The sequence below is a fragment of the Carassius auratus genome, unplaced genomic scaffold (assembly GCF_003368295.1).
Source record: "Carassius auratus strain Wakin unplaced genomic scaffold, ASM336829v1 scaf_tig00038024, whole genome shotgun sequence".
Classification (NCBI taxonomy): domain Eukaryota; kingdom Metazoa; phylum Chordata; class Actinopteri; order Cypriniformes; family Cyprinidae; genus Carassius; species Carassius auratus.
Window position 1 is genome coordinate 107230 of NW_020526419.1, and position 12590 is coordinate 119819.

Consider the following 12590-nt stretch of genomic DNA (forward strand, 5'->3'; position numbering starts at 1 on the left):
CTAAGGCTCTGAAATGCTGCTTCATCTGAGAGCACGTGAAAATACCACATTTAAAAACAAGTTTTACTCCAAACTCACTTCATAGTATCAGTCAAGTGTTTTAAATAAATCCTTGATGATGTGGCTTCTTAAAAGGAATAAGGCACATAAATTATGATTAGAACTCTGATAAACCATATATTTTCATAATTTAGTGTTTATTAGTCACGCTGAATCAATCTGTTTATTTAGCTAGTGCTATAGGGATTTCCTGGATTTCTTCTGTGGGGCGTATTTGGAGTTCCTCTGGCCTCCAAATGGAGATTTACTACTGGTCACAGAACCACACAGTGAAAGCATAACAATCACAGCTTTAGCCTAATCGCGATTGCGATTTAATTTCAAGTTATCGTGCTGCCTTAGATTACACGTAAAACTGAACACTTGTTATGCATTTTGGTCATTCGTTTACATGACAACAACGTTTAGGTGGCATGAAAATGCTAACCTTTGAAAGAAAACAATATTCAAAATTATAACATTATCGACTCTACATTTCCTCTGTAAATTTGTGACACAATGCATTTGCATATTACTGTAGTTCAGATCATATTGTTGTTGATGAGCCAATTGGAGCACTTAAAATTGTAAAAACAGTCTCTTTCTATATTTCTCTCTTTCCTTTATCTATATTCCTGCATTTCTGCTTTTGGCCTCGATGTATTGATTGTTCATGTACAAACTTCAGTCATCATCATCATCATCATGAGCCTTCAGCTGTCTCTTTGTACAGTTAAATCATGTATATTACATGAATCTATTTTATTTTAAAACATTTATTGCAGTGATTAGGAATCACCGTAACATATTTTCCAGCATGAAGTTCACAGATAATTACCGTAGTAAACACCACTAGTGTGCATCTCCCAGAGACCTTTATCAAGACCTAATTTATAATAAATTATGAATAAAGCTGATAAGCTAATCAGAAATTCTGATGACAACAGAAACATATTTGCCAAGGTAAAGTGGTGAATGATCAATCCAAAGGGACTCTGCATTGTTGCATATGGTTCAAATATAAGACTAGCAGTCTAAATAAATAAAATTACTAAATAAAAAAGGGGGGGGGGGAATATTCAGAAGCAGAAGCAGGCAAAACCATATTCACAGCATTGTATTAATATTAGTAGTAGTAGTGGTAGTAGTACTAGTATTCCTTCTTCCTCCATACTGAATTATTTTCCCCCAAGGGCAGTCCTTCTTCCTGCTATAATGACTTCAGGTTTACTGTCCTCTGACTAGTGTGTATGTGGCATCTTCTGAGCACAGAGGTCAGTAAGATGAATGGCTTCTTCTCATGAGGATCAGCGGTTGTGTTTTTCACCTCTGTAGGCAGCTAGCACAGCTCCTGCACCCTAAATAGAGCACTCCGTTTGAAAGTGAAGCGACAGTAGGCATTATGTGCTTTGTGTGTTTGTGCACCTAAGCTCACGCTCGAGGCTTCGGTCGTTGCTGGCTGACTGTGAGCTAACAGATGCCTGCCCGCAGCGGTGATGACAACCTTTGAGATGGGGCTGAAGGGCCTCCTACAGAGCACTTTGCTCTCTGATAAGTGGGATGACTTCCCCTTCCTTCAACCTGACACCCAGACCTGCTTCACTAAGAATATCCTAGAGGGCAATACACCTCCTGAGCTACTGTAATGTTATGTGTGACCATTGATGTTTAGCAGACACAATTGGCTCAATAAAATATTTTTATTGTGAATCTCCAGGATTTGGGTATCTGATTTGATTTAGAGGACTACTGTTGAGTTTCATAAAAGATTGGCTCCAAACTTTCTTTACTGAAACTTTTCACAAAATACTGTTCACCCAATAAGTCTGTATTTGCATGCATTGTTTATATTGATCAGCTAAGGCAGACTCTGGTAACAAGCATGCATTTATTTGATATCTAGATATTAACTATACATTTCTGTTTTGCATTTGTTATTCCATATTGATTCATAAAGGCACACTCTAAGGCCAGACCTGCATGCATTCATTTAACAGGAGTATAAAGAAAATGGGAATGAAATGCCAATACTAGTAAATTAAAGAAGGTCAAATGTGAAAGGTCAGAATGAAGCCATCAGAGGTCATAAGATGACAGTAAATCATAAAACTCTTTATATATATATATATATATATATATATATATATATATATAGAGAGAGAGAGAGAGAGAGAGAGAGAGAGAGAGAGAGAGTTTTATGATTTACTGTGATAGATAGATAGAAAGATAGAACATAAATAGATATGACCTCTGATATCTATAGATAGATAGATAGATAGATAGATAGATAGATAGATAAAAATTTGTGCTGTCAAACGATTAATCGTGATTAATTGCATCCAAAATATATATATATATATATATATATATATATATATATTTATCCCATCGCAATCCCATCGCAACGCATACATCAGCGCTGACATTTCCTGTGCAGTCCGCTTCTTAAGCGTCGCGTAATCGCTGTAAAGCCGAGTTTCCTGAAGGGTGCGTGGCTCTAAACAAGGCCAGACCGGGGGAGAAATGTGATGGGACTCCCGCGGAATGACCAATGAGCTGCTGTGGCTCGTTAGCACTCCAGTGGGGAAGCCGGGGCTGATTGGTGATGCGGCATCGGTCGGCGAGCTCCACACATGGCCCTCGGCAAACAGTGGAGCTCAGGGAGCCCCATGCACATGGCAAGGACAACGAGAAGACAATCATTCATGAAGAAGAAGAAGAAGCTGTTGAATAAAGTCAGCTGCCTCTCTGAGCAGCAGTGTTTGGAAGGTTACTTTGGAAATGTAATAGGTTACAGATTACGGATTAACTGATTACTTTTTGATAACTTTATTTTTTTTCGTTTTCAACTGTTAATCATTTGTGATCTGTGTTGGCAAAATGAGTCACACTGACCACATTATCAAAAAAGGAGTTATTTTTAAATTTACATTCTCCATTAAAAGACCTTCAAAGTGATGTACTCTATGATTTGTTGGAATCGGACTAAAAATGACTGAGCTACAACTGTTTGAAGTCGATGGAGTCAGCAAAGTCGATGTAGAGAAAAAAATATTTCAAGCTTTCTAAAGGTTCCAAAGCAAAAAAAAAAAAATAAATAAAACAAACAAACAAATTAACTAGCTGCATTGCATCTTTTCCCCCACTTCTTTTCTTATGCCTGGGTTAGACTAATCAAGCTCAGTGTTAGTTCAGTCAGGCCACGGAGGCAAGGCTGTGAACAGCTGATGCGGTCAGCTGTCAAATATCTCCAATCACTACCATTCTCCAATTAGACACGGGACATATATATGTGCCACTACTGCTCAGTAAGTGTGCTCAAATGGCTTGCAACCTTCCCTCCCTCCCCCCTATTATAAGCATGTGCAGATTACCGTGCACCTTCTGGTTGTCGTCTCTTTGTTTCAGATCACTAAAGTCCTGGTTGGTATGGACCTCACTGAGGTCCACTGAGAGACACTCATCCTCATAACCAAGCTACAGGATAGACACCCCACTGCCACATCTACATGATTACCACTGTTTGCTTTTAAAGACATTATTAAGTGTCTTAATTGTCATGTATTTCCAAACTGATGGTTCCGGGGGTTAATGCTTTTTTAAAGCTTTGATTGTGTTTACAGTGTGCAATATAACGTGTTCATGTTTCGCATGTTAAAAAAAAACAGTATTTTTCACACAATCTGTACTCCGCTGTTTCACTGTCATAAAACAGGCTGATGACTTCCTTGTTCTATGAAGTCCCTCCTTCAGAAATACGTAACGAGTTCTGATTGTGCCAGCGGTTCCTGTGTTATGATTTGACAGCAGCTTAGCGCACGTGGCCCTCCTGTAAACGCGATTGGGCTAGTTTTGGAGTAGTTTTGAGAAGCAAGTGGGCAGGATTTGTTTTGAAAACCTGGCAATCCTGATCTGAACGCACGAGCTGAAGATGTACTTCTAATCACAGGAGCACCTTTACTGATGATATGCGCAAGAAAATCACATTTCATTTTTTTGCACAGCGCTACCATCTAGTTAACAAGGCTAAACAGCGTTGCCCTTAAATAATAAAATACACTTACCGGTTGTGGTCCATAAACAACGCATTCTCCAGACAAAGACGGAACTGCTCCATCTTTCAAGAATAATCTTTGTGCAAATCCAGCATTAAATTGATTGAGATTGAGGAAGCTGTCCTCAGCAAAATGTGCTGCACATAGTTTTACATGTGGATTATAATTTTTGGGAACCGAGTTAAACATAAATTTTAACCATTGATCTCTAAGTACAGTGTCCCTGGGAAGCACAAACAAAGGTGATTGTACTCAGAGATGAAAATAACAATGTTTCGATGACATGGCGATAAACACAAATGCAACTCTTCCTCTTCTCCGTCTGAGCGCAACAAGACCACGTCCCCTTTTTTGTGTATTACTGTGGGCGGAGGTTAGTCAAAAAAATGGTTCTAGTGACGTCATCAATGAAGGAACTAGAGGGATGTAGTCCAAACTGGTCGTTCGATGTAGGGAAATTCTGTTAAATAAAATATCTCACTTGGCACTGAACTTTGAGCTTTATCATTTTACAGATAGTATTTATACTCTAACAACAACAATACACTGACTAAAGTTTGAAACATGGGATCACGAAGAACGGGACCCTTAAGCTCTTGTGAGTTCAATTAATTTGGTAGCAAAAACCCCCATAAGGAACCATTCCGCCAAAGATAAATTGTGTTCAATAAACTCAGTAACTTGCCAAAGTGGACTTGTCTGAAATATAACAGATATAAAAATAAAAATATTTGAGCCCAATTTTGCCACGATTTGCTTGACCTAAGGTGTCGTGGGGATTCATTGATGACAATGGGCATCGGGATGCAATATTCTATTATTTTAGCTCATGTATGTCATAGTGGACGATAACTGATTTTGCATCTGTGATGTTCCATGACATCATGACAGAAACTCTAGGGTCACCGTGATTTTACCAAGTAAGACATGTTCCTGGATCAACATCTTTTGATGTTCCTGGATCAACATTATCGTACAAAAATATAGACTTAACCCAATCCTTACCCCTAAACCTACCTCTACCCATAATTTATTCCTAAAATCAGTGGGAAATGATAGCTGATTAATAAGGGTGTAGACAAACCTAACCCTGATCGAAGCCTTTACAGTTATTTAAGTTATATCTAAATTCTGATTGGTTGATTGGAATGTTGTTGCTGGATCAACAAGAATCATGACAAAACAAAAAAAGAAAAATGCTGGCGAACGATAGCGGAATCGCTTCAGCAATATTTACACTTTTTTTGGGGGAAGTCAGTTGCTAGTTCCGCTTCCTGGATGACATGTCACGCATTGTTAAAGACGGCATGTGATGAATGGTTGAGAAGCAACCTGTAGTCTGACATGTTTATTGTCCATGACAGGACAAGATTTTAGGAGTCAAAATTGTGTAATCTGACACAGTGACTATTGTTACAGACAAAAATATTGTGTAGTCTGAACTCGAAAAAAAATAAATATATTATTAGATTAATAATCACAATATAGCCATTTTTATTTTATTTTTGTGGCTATAAATAAGAAACGATGCAAACAAAGTACAAGTATAAGAAACAAAAAAGTGTGTATTACTTGTTTATATATATATATATATATATATATATATATATATATATATATATATATATATATATATATATATATATATATATATATATATTACATCTAAACATAAGCAGTCAAGTAAGAAAAACAAACAGAAGAATTATGAAACTACAAAATCAGTCAAGAGCATGCAGTGGAGGATTCCCTCTTTTATTTTATTGTTTGATTAACATTAATTAGACAGACAGCCTATAATAAGACATACTGTACTGCGTAATGTTACACAGCCAATGTTTTTCCCCAGTAGTTTCCCAAACGTTCACTTAAGACATAAACGATTATGTTTGTGTGAATACTTAAATGTACTTAATTTAAGATTTAAGCCTACTGTAAATCTGTGAATTAGGCTCTATGTGTATTGGGATGCTGTCGACTTTATGTGGACACTCCTTTGATTACAATCAGTGTGAGAAGCAAGTGGAGAAAAGGCACTTCTCTTAGAAAACTCACTAATAAAGGTACTTTTAGATGTTTAATTAGTATTTGGAGCATTGGGGTCGCTAGATAAGGGCTTAATGGACTCATTTTTCTGAAAATCTATCATTTTAACAAAATCAAAAGAATTTCACTTAACTGTCAGACTTTCAGAATCCTTCATCACTTGAATTAAGATTATAATCATTTAATTTTTAAGCACAGTCACCACAAAATCAGACCTTAGGCCTATACCTCTTTTTAATTTGAGATTGTTATGAGGTTAAATTCAGATTTAAAATCACTAAATATAGTTTAATAGTGAATATATTGTTTCTGAAATCTAATCTTTGCAAAGCTGTGACAATAAATATCTAAAAATGCCTTGGAAGAAAACCCTTAATAAGAAAAAAAAAAAAAAAGAAATAAGGCATAAACATAAACCCCCAAAAAAATAAAACCGTTATCAAATAAACGTGTCCTATTCTGTGTCCTAAATTCCTGAAACACTGATGTCTCATATTTTAAAGCAGTCACTGCAATTTGGGAATAAATCAATCAAATATGTATGTGTGTGATAATGTTCAGATATGACCCCCTTTGTAATCGTTAACATTTTCATAAGTAATTGTAATTTGAATAAACTACGCATTTTATTTTTATTTTATTTTTTTACAGTTACATATATTTTGTAACTAAATTGCATAATTCCGTTACATGTGTCTACTGTAGTTACCCCTCAACACTGAGTACTAGTTTGTGAAGAAGAGCAGACAGGGGCAAATCATCACATCATGGTTTCCATTTTTACCTGTCCTGAAAACAAACAAGAAAAAAATCCATCACGACCAGCCTCTCGCTCACATGCACATTCATCTGACAAACACGGGAAGCACTGAGCGGTGAGCTTGAGGACTGTGACTATGAGGAGGTCAAGTAAAGCAATAAGCTGCTGCTGGAGGATGTGTGTAATAGTGATTGTATCATGGGGAGTACAGTGGTGTAAAACCCTGTTAAACTCGGTTTAGTCACTGTAATGCATGGGCTTGGGTGGCTTATTGCTTTCATACAGCATTATGATAGAAGGAACCAATTGTTTCTTACACACAGTAACACTTTAGAATAGGTAACACATATTTTTTATTAAGAGATTTCCCTAGTTACTAAGGTGGTTGTAATGTTTATTAAGGGATATTATTAAAAATGGCTAAGTATATATCAACTTATACATTTCCAAACATTCTTATAAATGAACAGATGAAGATTCTTCCACAGGTCATCTGTGTTGCACTACTGTGTTTCCAGAGTCTTCACTGCCACCTTGTGGAGAGGAGAATCACAGGTTTCCACAGCAAGAAGAAGTTGGCTTCATGTGTTTTAAAACAGCAGTGAGAAGCCTGCAGTTCCTCTCCAGTCGTGAGCTCCGGCTGTGATAGACAAAACTAGAACGCTTCTATCTCATCCACATCATGTTTTAGTTTATGAAAAATATAATTCTTATAATCCTCAAGCACAAACAGAGACACAACTGCAATATCCCAGCATGCAGAGAGTCAGACAATACTGACTTGTCTAATAAAAATAAACTTGATCTTGAAGTATCAAATAACTGGGGTATGATTACTCATTGCTGTGTAAACAGAAGTGGTCAAATAAACCCCCATGGGCCGCTTTCTTCTTCCTGAACACTTCTTTATTCCTCTCTCTCTGTGTTTGCTCACTCTCTCTCTGTAGTACCACATTACCCGAGTGAATTCCTCTGGAGGTACACCTGTGAGAGCACGAGCGTGCGGCCCTGCTAGAAAAATATTGTGTTCAATAAAACTTCTCCATAATCGGGCCAGGTGCAATAAAATCCAGGACAGAAATATTAAGTGGGGCTGATATTTCCTTGGCCTCTCTCCAGATCAGCTAGTAAAAACCGGCAGTCAGAATGACCTTAGCGTTAAAGAAATATCATCTCGGCGGGAGGGTAGGTGACGACGGCAGTCAAACGCCGCTCATGTCTGTCAACAATTCTTAAGAAATCACTCTGTTATCGATGTTCATTAGACACCAAATTACACTAAACCGGGCTGTAAAGGTGTTTAAGAGATTTTGCAATGATCTATGACTTTTAAAGGCATATCACAAGGACACTTTTCAGTGCAATGCAACTGCTCCTCCAAGCCTACACGCTTCTACATGGATCTGTGAGAATAATACCACATCAGCCTCCACCAACACAGACCCACACACACACACACACACACACACACAGCGCTTTACGTATAAGCAAATTCAAGCACCCAAAGCATTATAGATAATCTTATTTCACAGATACGCAGAGCACATTGCCTTTGGGACACATTTGCTTTTGTAAACGGAGAATTCAGCCATCACACTCTTCACAGCTGTAGATCAATAGCCCTTAATTAAGCCACATCTAAATGCACAATAAACTCATAACTACATCTGCATTTCCTGAAGGGGATATCAGCCTTTGCGAGCCAGGATGTTAGGTAAGCTGCTACAGGTAAGTTTAGGCTTTTCTCATTGCTGGACAGATGGTAAAAAAAAATAAAAAATACACAAAAAAAACACATCAGAATCCTGTAAGCAAATTGATGTGTGGAAAGTGACCAGTCAAAATGTTTATGCAAATACGATGAGTTCACATTTCTTGACTGAAATGATCTGCAAACAGTTTGAATTGAGTCAGTAATGGTTTGAGTTTAATTGGTTGCAGAGATTTATGAAGAAGAAAAACATACAAAGAAATAAGAGCAAAGTCAAAACAGTGCTCTGAAAACACACGGCTAAACAATGTGTTTGAAGCCAAGTGTATTAGCATTGTATTAGTGTGCTGAGTTTATGAAGGGGAAAATGTTTCATTGATCAAAGAGGATGATACAAAAGGGAATATTTTACTCTGCATAATTTTCTCAATTTGTCGGAGTGATGAACGAGCATCGCATCACAGTAACCCTCCCATCAGGGGTCCGAATCCAGATAATATACCTTGAATTCACAGTGTTTCTTTTGGGAAAAATAATACAATATTGCATGAAATTAAAATAAATAGATTGTCATTTTCAAAATTATTTATATTTAAAATATTTACACTATTTACTGAAATATTTCTAAAATATTTATTTGTAGGGGAATATCTTTATATATATTGTATTATCATATACTTGTTATACTTGATGTGTGCTAAAAAGGCAAATTTTGAAAAGAAAATTCAACGTGGGAAACAAGTATTTGTATTTAGTGCATTTGATGATGATACAATTACATTTTCATGAAAAACTTTATATTTGGTGAAGGGTTATAGGCACCCATAAATAAAATGGAGGGCTATGAATAAACAGAAGAAAGACACATAAAAGAGATACAGTGTGAAGCTCACTACTGTCTCTTTAAACCTCATAGTTCCTCCCTCCTCCCCCCTCAGAGCCAGAGAGAGAGAGAGAGAGCCGTCTTCACTAGCATCCAAAGCCTGTCCATAAACTCCAGCCTCTTCCCCCTCCATCAGGCAGGAGCGACCGAGAGAGAGAAAGAGAGAGAAAGAGAGAGGGAGAGAGAGAGAGGGCGATCAGAGTGTGCGTGGATCCACAGGGTTTGAAATAGGAGGCAAAGGCAGCATCCCTCCCTCAGTCAGAGGCTGTCGTCACGGCGACAGAAGGTGTCTGCTCCACGGCCGAGAGACGGAATGTGAGGTGGAAACGGTCGCCACAGCAACAAGAGCATCTGAGGACTTCCAGGATTCCAAGCAGGAGCGGAGAAGCCAAGGCTGCCGGGGGCTTGAAAAGAGGGGAACCGGGGCCAGTCTTTCATCCACCACCTCCTCCCTCACTCCTCCTCCTCCTCCGCTGCTGCTTCACTTTCTCTCTGAAGGACAGCTCTGAATGAACCCTCCTGCTATCAGTGGGTGAGTGTGGCTGAATGGACGCTGAAAGGAAAGACATAAAAGAGTAGGATTGTGCGTGGAAACGGGAGAGAGAGAAGTGGGGGTGATTAAGAGAAATACGACGTGCGTGATGGTCTTTGACGCCACATCAAAATGGGAAGGATGAGCGGAGCTCAGCTGAGCTGGAAACTGTATTCCTGTCGTTCCTCAGGAGAGTGGGAAGGCAAACCTGCATGCACTTTCTACCACTGACCAGGGGAGAGGTGAGAGTGAGACAGCGTGCCAGAGATCACTGTCTTATGAAGTGTACTTCCACGGGGACTGGTGGGATTCAATCTGGTGAGCGTGTTCATTTGTATCTGTTCTTCTTGGTCTCTCTTTGTCTTTGCTGTCTGTAATTGATTTTGTGTAGTAAACCATAGCTTGAACATCAAGATATGTGTTTGAGAAAATTGAACATGGGGGAGAAGAAAAATTACAGGAAGAGAGACATTACCAGATAAACAGAGAAATTGCTCTCCTTGCTGTCTTCCCAGGTGTTGTCTCTTTTGGCTGCGCCTCAAAGGGTCAAGTTCTCCCCTTTTATTATCTTCCAATTCTTCCTGGAGCAAAAGACATGGAATTTACCTTCTCTGATGGCTTTTGAAACAATGCTAACAACTGGATTCCACTCGTAATTGAAGGAAACTAGATTGAGACCCATCTTTATCCAGCAATTGAACAAAATGGGTGAGAAATGTCTCTCTGACCCGGAGGAAAGGATGCGTCATTCCGTCTGACGCCCCTGAGGGATTACGTGTGAAACGTTCATCATAACACGTATTGTAAGTGTAGTTGCAATTTTGGCAATCGCTCTGAAAGCATTATGTCTGTTGCCTTGGTTTAATGTTTCAGACACATACAAATGAGCGAGGACGAACACTGGCTTTTTGGCTGAATTTACATCCTCTCTCTCTCTCTCTCTCTCTCTCTCTCTCTCTTTCCTTTTCTTCCAGATCCAGTTCAAGGACAACTAAAGTTGGAATATTTTACCTTTTGGTTAGACTTTTTTTTTTTTTTTTTTTATTCGGAACTCAAAAAAAAAAAAAAATAAAACATTGCAGATCTAAAACAAATAAGCTCTTGGCAAGAAAAGCATCTTTGGGAGTTTCTTTTTCTTCCTGGATTGGATTTTGCGTGGCTCGTGCAATTCTCCTTGCCATGTCTTCATGGAAGAGAAGAATTCTGCATCATAGACAACTGCTTTCCATTCAAAGTTACACCCAAGGACTCGCACATGCACACTGAACACATGCTAGGGTGAAATGAGCCCCGTTTCTTGCACATTTTGCTTCTTCATCCTGGTGTTTGGTGTGTGTTCTTGGATCTAACAGCCTAAGCGTCCTTCAATGATTCTGGCACCTTCCGTTCCATCTGCGTCTGTCCTGAGATGCCCCACCGTACACAGCAAGAGGAGGTTTGACCCCAGACCCAGCGAGGTCTCTCGGCTGCCCAGGCGTATTTAAGATGTTGAACCCTTCCCACGTGGCCCGAGCCCCAGATCGGATCAGTAGCACTGCGGCTCCCGGAGGCCCCAGACATGGATCGTGGCTCGGCTCGCCCCTGCCCTCAGCGCTCCACACCCCGGCCCGTGAGCAGCCTGTGAAGGATGTCCCAGAGCGGAGCTCCAGCCCGGGAACCCTCTGAGACCCCCAGTCAGAGAGAACAGATCCGCAGCCACATGAAGATGGTGATCGGGCAGCTGGAAGGAATCCTCAAGGAGCTGAAAGATGTGGCACATGAACTGCGGGAGGTAAGGTCTGCTTGCTTTCTACTGTCGATTTGGTTTGGACTGCAGGTGACTGGTTTCTCCAGCAGGAGATAAATAATGAATGTTTTCTAGTTTGGACTGGCAGGTTGAAGCAGGTAGGGAGTCAATGTAGCCTCATTACACTAAGAAACCAAGCAAGCGACCTTAAACTGAGAATTTGACTGCCTTGGGAACCAAAAGAGAGGGGTTTATCTCTTTTATCTAAAGGAGAGGTGCACTTTCCAGTGCAAAAAAAAAAAAAAAGCCAAATGATGGCATGAACGGATACAGAATGAGAAAATTACAACCGGAACACAGAATAGAGAGGCAAAGAAGAAGGGAAAGAGGTGTGCAAGGTAGGAGTCGAGCTTGGCAATGCAATAGTTATGTAAGCACTTTGTTATCGGCTGGATTCCTACTGTATTCTACCAAGTGCCATGGTTACAAGATGAAAAGATTCCACTGTGTTTGTGTGTGTGTGTGTTCCTTGCTCTGTGTTTGGGAGTGAGCTGACGGCATAGAAAAAAGACAAGTGTGTGTCTGCGTCAATGTCATATTTCAGCTGAATAGATTCATGTGCAGAAACAAGCCAGAAATTTTTGAAAAGTGAACAAGTCTGCACATGCACGAGAGAAAATAATGAATTCTTTAGTTTCTCTCCCTCTCCATATGGACATTAAATATTTCAGTTCACTCTGGCTAGCACACCAGCTCAAATTCACCCTTCCCCAACCATCCGTCTTTCTTCGAGCTCCCCGGGCACCGGCATCTGTTCCCCTCCAGATTAGCCCATCCA

At 39.4% G+C, this 12590-nt stretch overlaps 1 long non-coding RNA gene across 1 annotated transcript; it reads left to right on the top strand.

Moving 5' to 3' along the window:
- Positions 1-10134: 10134 nt before the first annotated feature.
- LOC113083375 (uncharacterized) lies at positions 10135-11856 on the top strand. The gene is made up of 3 exons (XR_003283198.1): positions 10135-10344; positions 10542-10829; positions 11001-11856. It is a non-coding gene; the product is annotated as an uncharacterized LOC113083375 (long non-coding RNA).
- Positions 11857-12590: the final 734 nt, after the last annotated feature.